The sequence below is a fragment of the Diceros bicornis genome, chromosome 7 (assembly GCF_020826845.1).
Source record: "Diceros bicornis minor isolate mBicDic1 chromosome 7, mDicBic1.mat.cur, whole genome shotgun sequence".
NCBI lineage: Eukaryota > Metazoa > Chordata > Mammalia > Perissodactyla > Rhinocerotidae > Diceros > Diceros bicornis.
Genome location: NC_080746.1, coordinates 75656011 through 75668252, shown reverse-complemented (window position 1 = coordinate 75668252; position 12242 = coordinate 75656011). Strand labels below are relative to the sequence as shown.

Sequence of the window (12242 nt, the reverse complement as noted above, 5' to 3'; positions counted from 1 at the left end):
AATAATAAAACCATCCATAATCTTACCACCCTAACACAACTACGTCCCTTTTGCATACACACATGTACATACTTTACAAAGTTGTAGTGATAGCATTTATGATGTTTTGTATTCAGTCTTCATTTATTTTATCACAAATGCTTTGCTTTGTTTCCTCTTAGTCTTATAATATTATATGATTTGAAGGTTCTAGGATTTTCCAAACCATTCTTTGAGTGTTGGACATTTAGATTATGTCCTCCCCCCCTTTTTTTTGTCACTATGATGGACTCTGCAGTGAATACCTTGTTGAACTGTTTCCTTAAGGTACAGTCTTGGGGATGAAATTGCTCAAAGGCCATGAGCATCTTGATGACTTCTGCTGTGTTTCCGTAGGTTCTGTGTGAAAGGAGTCGACTCCCCCAGCAGGGAACGAGGGATTGCAGTGCAGTAGTCAAGCTAGATTGTCTGCCTGGAGAGCTCGGTACCTAGTCCTTTAGACTCTTCAGCTTTTCTTTGTCTTTCCAAGAACATTTAAGACTTTGTGGTCAGGTGGCGTAGAGGAGGCACAGAGTCCTCAAGGATTTTTCTGAGTCTCTGGTTTTATTGGCAAGATAAGGCTAATAATACCACAGAAGGTCGTTGATGAGGGTTACGTGGAAAGTCCTTGGCATGCAGCAGGCACTTGGTAATGGTTGGTTCCTTTCTCTTCTTCCCCTGTGAAGCCTTTTAATGCCCTGTGGTGGCCATGATGTGTGGCACTGTGACAGACATGGCCAGTGGAAACATGCAGCCTGAGAGCCTGACATTGAGGGGACTTTTATTTGGCTTCTTACCAGGGCAATCTGAAGAGTCGGCTTGTGCCCTGAGCCCCTTGGCAGCTTCATTTTAGGGCTCCCCTCCCTCTCTGCTCCAGTCTCTGGGGTGCTGGTGTGTATCCTTGTGGGTCTCACTGCAGGTTCAGACTCCAGGCTGTTTCCTGCTGGTTAGTTGGGTCTGGGAACTATCTCTGGCTGTTGATGTCCAGGTCTAACCTGTCTAGCATCTATTTGCCTGAGGCCCAGAGCCAGACCAGGGGCAGCTGTAAGCTGCTAGGAGGGGGTTCACCTTGGAAAAGACGAGAACCGTACTAAAGCAGGCACTGCCTTGGGCAGGGCTTGGCCAGGGAGCTGCAGGGACACCTGGGGAGACAGGAACAGCCTCAACCTAAGCTGATGGTTCCTGACCTTCAAGGAATTGAGTGTGGCCCATAGCTGACCAGTTGCCTTCTTCTCTGTCCAAGGGATAAACAGAGGGAGGATCGAGCTGTCTGGGCTGGGGCCCCAGGTAGGATGTCTGTGCAGAAGGGTCAAGAGGGACAGCCAAGGGGGAGGGGAAAGCGCAGGTGGACGGAAGTGGACTGTGCTGCAACCATCCCTTCCCGTGAACAAAGGAAAGCAAATAAGCGCAATTACTTGGTGGTTATTATGGGCCAGGCAGTGTGCGAAATGCTTTACATCTGTTGTTTCATCTTCAGAATAAACCTGGGCACAGGTGTTAGAATTGTTGCTTTACGCGTAAGGAGACCAAGGCTCAGAATGGGCAAGTCACTGGCTCCAGATCACACACTAGGTAAACAGTGGGGCTGGGACTTGGACTTGAAGTACTTGAAGCTCACATACTTTCTGTATAGATGACATAAAATTGGATATGTCCTTTTGCATATGTGCCCTTACCTGGATGAAAGTTCTAGAAGTCTGGGAGTCAGGGTCTCTGATTCCCTGAAAGTCTCAATTCTTTTCTTTTGAGTTGTGTCTCATGTTTAGCCTGAGAAGGACTTTGAGATTTTAGAGCTGCCGGGCCTTCCTTTAATGTTCCTACAGTGGTGAAAACTATGTGTTTCATGTACTATGTATATGAAACTTGTGTATTTAAGCTTTACCTTAGATAGTGGGCCTCCCTAGCCACTCCTGGAAAATTCCAGGGGTAGCACAGTGGTTGGGATTAATACCCCAAGCACATGTCAGGGCAGGGTGTGTGTGAACCATTTTGTTTGCTCCTTGACAGCAAACATACACCACAGCAGCTCTTTGCTTTCAAGCCCCAGATGGGGCTGCTGCCTGCACGTTTGCTGTGGAACGTTGACTGAACTCTGCCCAAAGGTGGAAGCACTACACAGCTGGGCATAAGTGCTTGTGCTCATTTAGTGGGGACACTGGGGCCTCCCCAAGATTCTAAAGCAGCCAGAATTGGGAACTTGGTGTGTAAGTAGAACCATCAGGACGACCTGCTAGACTGAAGGTCAACAGCCCTTGGGAGACAAGAACTAGATTAGATTTAGAAGGCTTGGGTTCTAGCTTTGGTTCTGCCCTGCTGAGTAAGTTTGTGCAAGCTCCTTTTCCTCCTGGACCCTCAGTTCCCCCAGGTGTAGGTTGGGGTCTTAGATCAGATGATTCCTAATGTTTCCTATAGAACTAAGAGTCCCTTCCATCTCTGATTCTATTTCATAGAAATGATCACTACTTAAATTTGTAATGGCTCCTGCGTCCAGAGTCCCTCAGTGTCATAGCCAAGTCACTTAACTCCTAGCTGCTGGCTCCACCCTGGCAGACCCGGGAATGTTAACTCATCTGGAAGTTCTAGGCTTCCATACCGTTTCAACCTTGCTCTGCCTCTTTGCCTTGGCTCTGTTCTCTGTGCTTGTTCCTTGTCCTCAAGCCCTCCTTTTCCCGTTTAGGTCACTGGGACTTGGTATGAGGCTCCTGTTCCTTGGTCCCTGGACCTCAGTTTGGTGCTTCTGCTCCCTGTTCAGTCCCTCATTTTTCTAGGACCTCCCAGGACTTGCAGTTCAGCTTTGACTCTGGTCCCTGTGGCTGTGCCCTTAGTGCCAGGGCAGGCAGACCTGGTGACACTACCTTCCTGGATTCCCTGGATGGTGGCCCAGATGCCCCTGGCTCTGTGTGCTGTCCCACCTTTTCTGTTCTCTTGGGTTTACCTCCTTGGCTTTGGGTTCTTGCCCATTCCATAGTCAACTCGGTAAACATTGGTTGACACCTGCCATGTGCCTGTGTTGGGTGGGGAGGTGGATATAAAGATAAGGAATACATGATCTTTGCTCTCAGAGAGCTTCCAGGTACATAAATAAATCCTCACTGTACAGAGTGAAAAGTGCTATTAGAGGTGTGTATAAAAGGCCAAGGGCACAGTGAAGATGGAATGATTTATTCTGAAGACACTAACAAAAAAGAAGCGTTGTTTGAACTGGGTTATTAAACGTGTAGGAGTTTAGCAAAGGTGGAAGGACATTCCAGGCAGAGGGGGGACAATATGAACTAAAGCTGTGAGTCTAGGTCTGCCTTTAACTCCTGCTGTGGTCAGGATGCCTGCCCATTCCAGCCTGGCTGCCTGTCCAGCCTGTCCCATCACTGCCATCCATCCTTCTGATAGGAGTACGGTCTGAAGGAAAATAACTTTCACATACGTTATCTCCTTTGATCCCAGTGTGATGCTGTGAAATAGGACAGAATAGGCATGATTATCCTTGTTTTCTAGTTGAGGAAACTGAGGCCCAGAGAGGCTAGCTTGGAATTAGGAACAGACCCAAGACAAACAGCCTGATTCCCAGGGGGCCTCGCTCTGGGCTCAGTCTGCAGCCACGGTCCTGAGTCATGTTCCTGGTTTAAATTCTGCCCACGTTTGGTTGAGGAGCACCAAATCCCAGTCGGGGAGCTCAGTGTGCACGTGCACGTGTGTGCACACACGCAGCCCAGTGGAGCAGAAGTGGGAATCGTGGAAATAAACAGGAGCTGAACCAGAGATGGAGTAATTGTCACTCCCAGATGCCATCACCCTTCATTTTGCTGCAGGACTAAAACTGTTTGTTAGAGGATCAACCTGTGCACAGGGTCTCAGTGAAATCTGTCAGAATGAGTGGGAAAGGAGCTATTTTTAGTTTGCAGAGTCACTCCCTCGGCTGTGTTAGCTGAGGTTTGAGCCAGTCCTATGCTTTCCACAGTGTTATTTCTGAAGGAGACATACCACTTGAATGCTGTGTAAAACCCATTAATGAACCTGGAAGTTTCCAGGGCATCTTTGTCCTGCAGCTCCCTCGGAAGGCTGCTTTTCCTGAGTGACCTTCCTGCTTTCCTATATTTAATGCATTTCTAATTTTAAGTTTGTGTCAAGACTGTGGGACTTTGGTGCCCTAAATAACACAGAAATCTACCACCAGCAGTCAGCTGAGTCCAGAGGGCTCTGGCAGAATTGAACACAACCTGAAAAAGCATTCCCAAGCAGCTCTGTGGTGAGGGACCCGTGGCATCGTTGCTGTTCTCAGGGGAGCATGACGTCGCTGAGACCATGGTGCCCGGATGGTCAGAACCTTCCAGGTGTAGCGGGTTTTCGAGGCCTCCCAAAATGGGTAACAGTGTTCACCCAAAGACTGTTTCATGGGAGATTAGAAAAGCTAGCACATCTGTGCTGTCGCTGCTGCTCTAACAGGAGGAGAAGTAACAGAAAACAGCCTCAAAGCTGTGGACTGGATTTGTCCGTGTGAACACTCAGAAGAGGAGAAGAGCCAGCAGACAGGGCTGCCTTGTTTGAAAGAGATGGTAAAGGATATGATACAGCAAGCACTTGCTTACTACCTGCTATTTTCTTATTTATTTGTAGTTATCATCGCTCTCTTCTCACTAAAATATAAGATCCAGGAGGGCAAGGGCCTTGTCTGTCTTGTTCAAAGCTGTGTTCCCAGGGTCCAGAGTAGTTCCTGATGTCTCATAAGTGCTAGTGGATGTCTGCTGACTGAATAAGTGAAAAATGAATGAAAGAAATGGTTTGGGAGGGATGTGCCCCTCTTCAGCTCCTCTTCTGTCTCCCCACAGTCTGCACTTCTCAGTCCCAGGCCAGTTCAGAAATAGGTATTTCCATGTTTTCAGGCATTTAAACATCAGATGTCCTGCAGAGCCAGAGAACAGACAGGCTCTGCCCCTGTTCTGTGTTTGAACGATCCCGAAGTTTCTTATGAAGGCTATTGGTGTCGAGGCCTGTAGTCCTTGAGCGCTTTGCGATTTACCAAGTGCTTTCAGGCATGTTCGTCTTTGGTTTTTCTTCTTTAATCCAGCTGATGCTCGTGTATGCCTGTCTCTCTGAGCACTGCATTAGCCGAATGGGGAAGCAGAGAAAAGTGGAACAGTCTTTGTCTTGGGAGCTTGTGAGCTGTGGCAGGGCTCAGATAAGTTCACTGCAGGACAAGCAGAATGTGACGGTGGCTGTGAGGGCGAGTCTGACAATGGAAACATGTTGGTCCCATCCCTTCCCTTGTCCTTGGGGACCTTATCTTCCTTGCGTTTTCAGTGCTTATGGTTCTCTTGGGTTCTACAGGGTTGGAGGGGGGGTGGTAAGGGGTGGTTGGGGTGGGAGGTAGTGACTGGAAAGGCTTCCTGAATTGGAAGCTTTAACATTAAATTAGTTCTCAAGGGAGCTAATGTAAAGTAACAGGGGAATCTTGGCAAGAATTTGCATTAAGAGGAAAGCAGAAGAAGAGTGGCCAGATAGAGACTGACTATTGACGAGAAAGGGAGAAAGCAAGCCAGGAACTGCAGTGTCTCAGAAGGAAGAAAATTTCAACAGGGAGGTCAGGGAGGCCGGAGACTGAGAAAAGACCCTGGATCTGGTGATGGGGAGGTGTGGTGACACTTCTGAGAGGAGCTTCGGTGGAAAGGTGGAAGCTAACGCAGGCTCGTGGGGAATGAAAAGGTGATGAGAAGCTGAGGCTGCAGGTGTGAACCACCCTTTCGGGAGGTTCGGTGGCCAAAGGGGGATGAGAACAGGCTCAGGAACTTGAGAGGAGAGCTTGGTTCGAGTTGGTTTTGTGAGCTCGAGGAAGCTGGAGTGGGTCAGAAGTCTGAAAGAAAGGATTAGAGAGAGAGAGAGAAAAGCTTATGAGTAAAGACGCAAGAGGGTGGGGGCATAGCTGGAACCTGGCCCCCAAGGAGATGAGAGGAGACTGACGTCACTGTGAAGGGATTGGGTTCTGACAAGAAGAAAGGACACTTTTTTTCCTGCACAGGAGTGAAAAAAAGGGGGATATGTGAAGAGATAAGTTTTGAGGTAGAGAAGAGAAATACTTTCATTGAAGTGTGTGTATCCTTTGTCATCATGTTATGTCTTAGTTTTATTTATTTGTTCAATAAGTGTTTATGCATCCTACTGCGGGCCATGCACAGGGCAAGGTGCCAAGAATCCACAAAGAAGGTCAGAGTTGCTGCCAATACTGTAATACAGGGTTATTAATGTGTCCATCTCTAAATCAAGCTGAGTTCTTTGAGAGCAGATACTGTCTTATTTATCTGTGTATAATTAGGGCCATGCTTGGTACAAAGTAAATAGTCAGTAGAAGTGTGCTGAAACAAGTGTGAGAGCTCCTGTTGGGTGGCTTGCATCTTCCTGGTTAAATTGAAAGCCAAATTGTCTGCTGGTGTGATGAGGTTAGTGTGGGAGGCTTCAGGAAGGGACTAGTTCACTTTACTCTCTAGTGGGTCCGTCCAGCACAGTCTGGCAACTGCCTGGAAGTGGGAGAAGCAAGACGTCATTATTGGCTCTGACCCCTGAGTAGAGGGCAGGGCAGATATTGCTGCCCTCGTTCTAGGGGTGAGGAAACTGAAGTGCAAAGTGAAGCTGTCACGAGCTCAAGGTTACATGAACATGGCAGAACGGGACTTGAACCTGGCCCTCAGAGCCCTCATTCTTCTCCTTGCTAGCCCCTTACACCAGCAGCTTCCTCTCTGATGAGAGAGGACGGTTCTGGCCAGAATGGGGCCCTGGGCTCTAGGTGGTAGTTGGGTCTGACAGAGCCTTGGTAGCCCTCTCCAGACTCACAGTCTGGGTCAGTGGCTTCTGAGGAAAAGCAGGGGGGAGGGAATAGCCTCAGTGAGGGCTGGGACAGTGAAGTCAGCTCACGACTGTGGTGAACCCTAGTGCTTGCTGGAGCTGGAGGTCTGACGGACAAAGTGTTGAATGTGGAGTGAGACCTGGGTTGGGATTTTTGCTTTGTCACCTATTGTCCATGTGACTTTGGGTCAGTCGAAATCTCTCTGAAGTCAGAATAATAATATCTGCTTTACCTTGCCCAGAGGGTTATTGAAAGATGCATATATAAGATCTGTAAGGGCTTTTGTAAACTCTAAAGTGCTGTGCGAATGTTATTGTTGGTTCATAGCACATGAGCCACTCTGTGCCTCAGATACAGTTTTTATTCTAAGTACAGGTCAGAGCTGCTCTTCTCTTTCCATCACTTGAGATCTTAGGAGCTACATAGAGCTGTCCTGGATCTTGTGGTAAACACTTCTTAGAATCAGAACCAGTGAAAATAGTGGAGGCCTAAGCTTGGTAATGCATAGCCAATCTCCATGCAGTGCCTGAGAGCATGAATTCCTGTTGAGGTAGCCATCAGCATCTACAGCAAGGATGCTTCTTGCTTGCTCTGTCTCAGCAGCAGAGGAAATTCATCAGCACTGATTTAAAGTCCCAGTGACCTCATATGTCACTACTACACTTTGCAGCATTACAACTGCCCCAGGCCGCGCCCACGGTCACCCTAGAGCTGACCAGCTGTCTTTCCTTGCATTTGACCTTGAAAACTGGGTTGTCCCAGGGTGAAAGTAAATCATGCAGAGGTTTAGAGTGAAAACAGAAGCCAATGAGGGTTTAAAGGAGGCTGCAGTGGTTTGATGGGAGAAATGCGAGGTGTGAAGGCTGAGTGAATTGCGCATGAATCCATTGGCCAGGAAACTAAAACTTTCTCCATCTCTCCCACTGTTCCTGTAGCTCGGACCCCCATCATCTACTGCCTAGTTACCGTGACAGCCCCTTAATTGAGAACCCCTTGTCTCTAGTCTGACCTCATCCCAGTTGCCCCCACCCAGCTGCCAAAGTGATGTACTAAAATATAAATCTGATCGTGTTATGCTTTCCTTTTTAAGATTCTTAGAAAATACAGAAAACATTCATCCCCACAATAAACACTTATTGGAAACCTACTATATGGAGGAAATTAAGCTGTGCCTTTAGGATGTAGTGGAGAATAAGACCCAGCCTCTGCCCTCAAGGGGTAGGAAAAGCACACAACTCATAGTCTCCACAGCCAGAGTGCAAAGAATGGAGTTCTTAGAGCATGAGTGCCAGGATATTCGTCGACCTGTTCACCTCTGTGTCCACATCACCTTGATCGAGCCCAGCACACAGTAGGTGCTCAGCAAATAATAATCATAGTGATGAATGTATGTATGCCCTTACTGTTTAATGCCTTCCCATCCAGGATGAAGTTCAAAATCTCTGGCTTGTCATAAGAAGCTCTTCTTGACCCCGCCCCTGTCAGAAAACCCAGCCTCACCTTCCGCTAGTCTCTACCTTGCCTTCTGCAGTTTATTTGTACTGCACCAGCGGGATTGCCATGTTGTTTGATACTTCTGCGTCTTTGCCGTGCTGGTTCTTCTGCTTCCCTTTGCCGTTGGCTACTTGAACAACTACTACCCATCCCCCAATGGATAACAAGAACAATGTCTTATATTCATGTCAGTATTCCTACCATCCAACCTGACTAACCTGCCTCTTCTTTCTTTCTCGACTGAGTTTTTCTTTGCTTGGTGTCATTACCCGCTTCCTTGGCTCTGTTGAGCTGCTGTCCCTGAAGCCCTTTTCCACCTTCTCTCTACCTCCCTTGTCCCTGATCCTTCTTGAGATTCCAGATCTGAAATTTGTTGGGCTGCTGGAGGCCTGGCTCTTTGTCTGTCATGAACCCTGGCCTTCCTTTTGTCTTTCTTAAGCACCATCTGCCCCCCACAGTGACCCCATCCAGACAGCTGGGCCTCTCTGTCAGTTCCACTTGTGCAAGAACCCTACCCTGAGCAGGGCCTGGACTGTGTCAGTCTCATTGCCCAGGGACTGGACTCTGTGTCCTGGACCCCCGGTCACTGTTTGGGACGTTGTTCTGAATGGCTGATTCCCCAGGAGAAATCCATCTGCTGGACTCGGAGTGTCGCTGCCACTCGGAGCTTCCTGCTTGGAGGCCTTCTTTGATGTTGGCACTGGCCTGAATCAAGCCTTTCTGTGCCAGGCCCCTTTGGGTACTGTATGTTGGATGGCTGTCTTAGGAGTAGCCCTGTAGTCACCCCTCCTCCCCAAAGGTTATTCCTATACCGTTCTAGCCTCTCCTTGGCCTGTGATGTGCAGAGCCACTGAGGCCTTACCTGGCAGGTGCCCCTTGATGTAGATAAAGAGAAAACATTGCACTTGTCACTTCCAGGGAAGCAAAACCATGCCATTCCATTGGGATGCAGCCTTTAGTACCCGAAGAGCCCAGGCCAGTTGGTGGAGGAACTGCTAAATGATGACTAGAAGGAAGAGGTTAGTCTTCGTCTGATTACATAATTCCCCTCTGTGAGGCAGTGGTTCTCTCTGTAGGAACACTGTCAGTGGTGGTGGCCATTGCCTGCACCTGCAGATTGCTTTTTGGAAGGAAGCTCTTTCTACTGGATGCCTGGTATCATCTAAGATTGGGGAGACTGGCTGTGGGTAGCAGAAATGGAAGGAATAAGAGATGTCATTGCACAAAGATCAGCTGATGCAACAATCAGTCATGAAGCCTCTGGCTTTTCAGAAGGGCCGGAAGTATAAGGAGAAAGCAAAGCAGGGGGAGAGTAGGAGCCCACTCGTAGGTGCTGGGAGGCTGCTGGTGGCTCCCATGAGGACCTTCCCATGTGCCACTTCAGGAGACCCAGCTGGCTGGGGAAGGTTGCTCATGGCTGCTGAATAAAATGTATGTGTCATTGTAGCCAGCACTCCCAGGACCCAGTGAGGAAAGTTCCTCACTCCAGAAAGGTAATTTAGTCATTCTTGAGTCTCTTCTCTGTGGTTTTATTTCCATGTGATCCCTTTTGGTTAAGATTTTTTATTAATTGCCTGGAACATGCACATCATTGAGGATAGAGTCTGCATGAAGCAGCAATAAATAGGAGAAGGACTTGGAAGAATCAAGAGAATTTTCACTGTGGCTTGATTCTTAGACAAACTGCTTTACTTCTCTGAGCCTCAGATTTTGTATCTGTCAAAGTCATATAATACTTATTAGGCCTACCTCTCCAAGTTGTTGTCAGAATGATGTCGTGAATGTGAAAGCATTTTATAAACTATGAAGCAATAAACAAATGCAAGTTATGTTAGTAGATTTCTTGGTCATATCCAACCTTCTGTGGGTTTTCAGGAAACTCTCATTTCTTGTAGGTCTGTGGAAATCATTATCGCTTATCATAAAGCTGGAGTTTGATATGAATCATTTCTGTGATTCTTGTGTTCCTCTTGCTCTGTCAGTACTTGTCGAGTACACAGGGTGCATTCATTACATAAGGAGCTGTGGACTTGGAATGTGACAACAGGGAGGACACAGAGTCCTAACACTTTCTAAATGGGTTGTGATTGATAGTATAAATCTCCAACAGGTAAGACATGAGGACATGTGAGAAGAGAGATCATTTGTTGAACATTGAGTATGTGCCACGTATTGTGCTAAGCACTGTATAAACATCACTTTTAATTCTAACCACATTTCTCTGAAGCATTATTCCATTTTATCCCATTTTGTAGATGAGGAAACCAGGACTTGGGGAAGTAACTTGTCTAAGGACACAGATAGGAAATAGCAGAGCTAACACAGTGGCAGAGTTGTGGACTAGAGGACATACAGGGGACTGAATGGTGGTTTTCCAGGTTGGAGGGCAAAGAGGTGACTATGAATGCTGCTCACTCCACTCCCACCCTAGAAGTCCAAATGGTACCAGAAGAGGTGGAGCCTGTGACAGCTCCTTGGTGCCTAGGTGCAGACTAGTAGAGGTGTACCTAGCAGAGCCACTGAGTGGCTTTCTCTCCCCAGAAACTACCACTTTAAAGCTGGGACAGTGATGTGTGCCTTTGAAGAGTTGAGAAAAAATATTTTAATTCCTCTCGGTTCTTTCCTGGGCTTCTGTTTCCATTCATAGTGGCAGCAAGGGTGAGTTTGGGAGTATCTCAACCCTAGCTCCTCACCTGCAAATCCAAATTGCACCACTTTACAAGGCTCAGGTTAGAGCTTACTCAACTGAATCTTTTCTGGACAACTCCAGGTGCCATTTCAAGTTTAAGCTACTTGAGGACAGGTACCATGTCTTGATTGCAGCTGGATCTTCAGTGCATGGCACGGTGCCTATCAGAGAGCAAGTGGATGGAGTTTATCATAGAATTGGATGGAAACCTGTCCTCACTTAGAGTCTGAGTGAGTCCCCATTTACTGTTTGATTTTACTGTAACATCTGGTTACCTCCGTGTGTGGTGATCTTCCAGAGGAGAGCACATGGTGCTGAAGAGTGGGTGCTGTATCCTAGGATTTTTTTACTCTCATACCCTGTTGGGCAGGGAGTGAGGAGCCAGGTCACACAGCAGGCACATGGAGAAGCCTTGGGGGCTTGAGCCCCATCCCCTCTGAAGCAGGCTTGGAGAGGTCTGCCAGGGGATAGCTGTGTTGGTTGCTAACAGAGTTGTGATGTATTAGTTCTGGAGGGAGAGGAACAGAAACGGAATGCTGACTCCTCCAGTTGTCTCAGCATGAGGGTCATATAAAATAAGCCTCTTTCTCAGTCTGCAATGTTCCATTCCTCAGATGCCTATTTAAGGGTGAGAGCACAGAGGCACAAAAATGGTACATTTCCCTTTGCACCCCTCAAGGTGAAACTTCTGCTGCTGCATGGGGACTTGTGGGAGCAGCTCCGTAGTTACTGCTGCACAGTGCATTTATCATTCTGTCCCTTGGCACATTTTACCAAGCTGCATAATTTCCCCGTTCCTTCCTACACTCACCAGCTCCATGATGATGATGCATCTGGTGGCTGCAGGCTCCCTGATCAGAGTTTGTGGTGTAGTGGAAAGAGCAATGTATCAGCTAATAATGACAGCACGTGGCATTCACCAAGTCCCGGTGGGGTGCCAGGTTCTCTGCTAAGCACTTTCCAGACCCTGTCTCTGTAGTTCTCATGATAGCCCAGCAGAGCTGGGATTATTATTCCTCAATTTGCAGATGAGGAGAGTGCGGATTGAGGGTGGTCACTTGTCCAAGGCCACACTAGTAAGTGACAGATTGTGATTAAAACTCAGATCCTACTGCAAAGCCTATGCTATGAAATACCACGATTCCATTTTAGACTCGAATGTTAATTCTCTATGGGACCTGGGGCCAGAGGCTCTGCTTCCCTGGGCTG

The 12242-nt window shown here is 47.7% G+C and overlaps 1 protein-coding gene across 4 annotated transcripts in view; it reads left to right on the top strand.

The window, feature by feature from the left end:
- Positions 1-12242, top strand: part of SERGEF (secretion regulating guanine nucleotide exchange factor) — a 205914-nt gene that overhangs the window by 48510 nt on the left and 145162 nt on the right. The gene's annotated exons all lie outside the window — the stretch shown is intronic.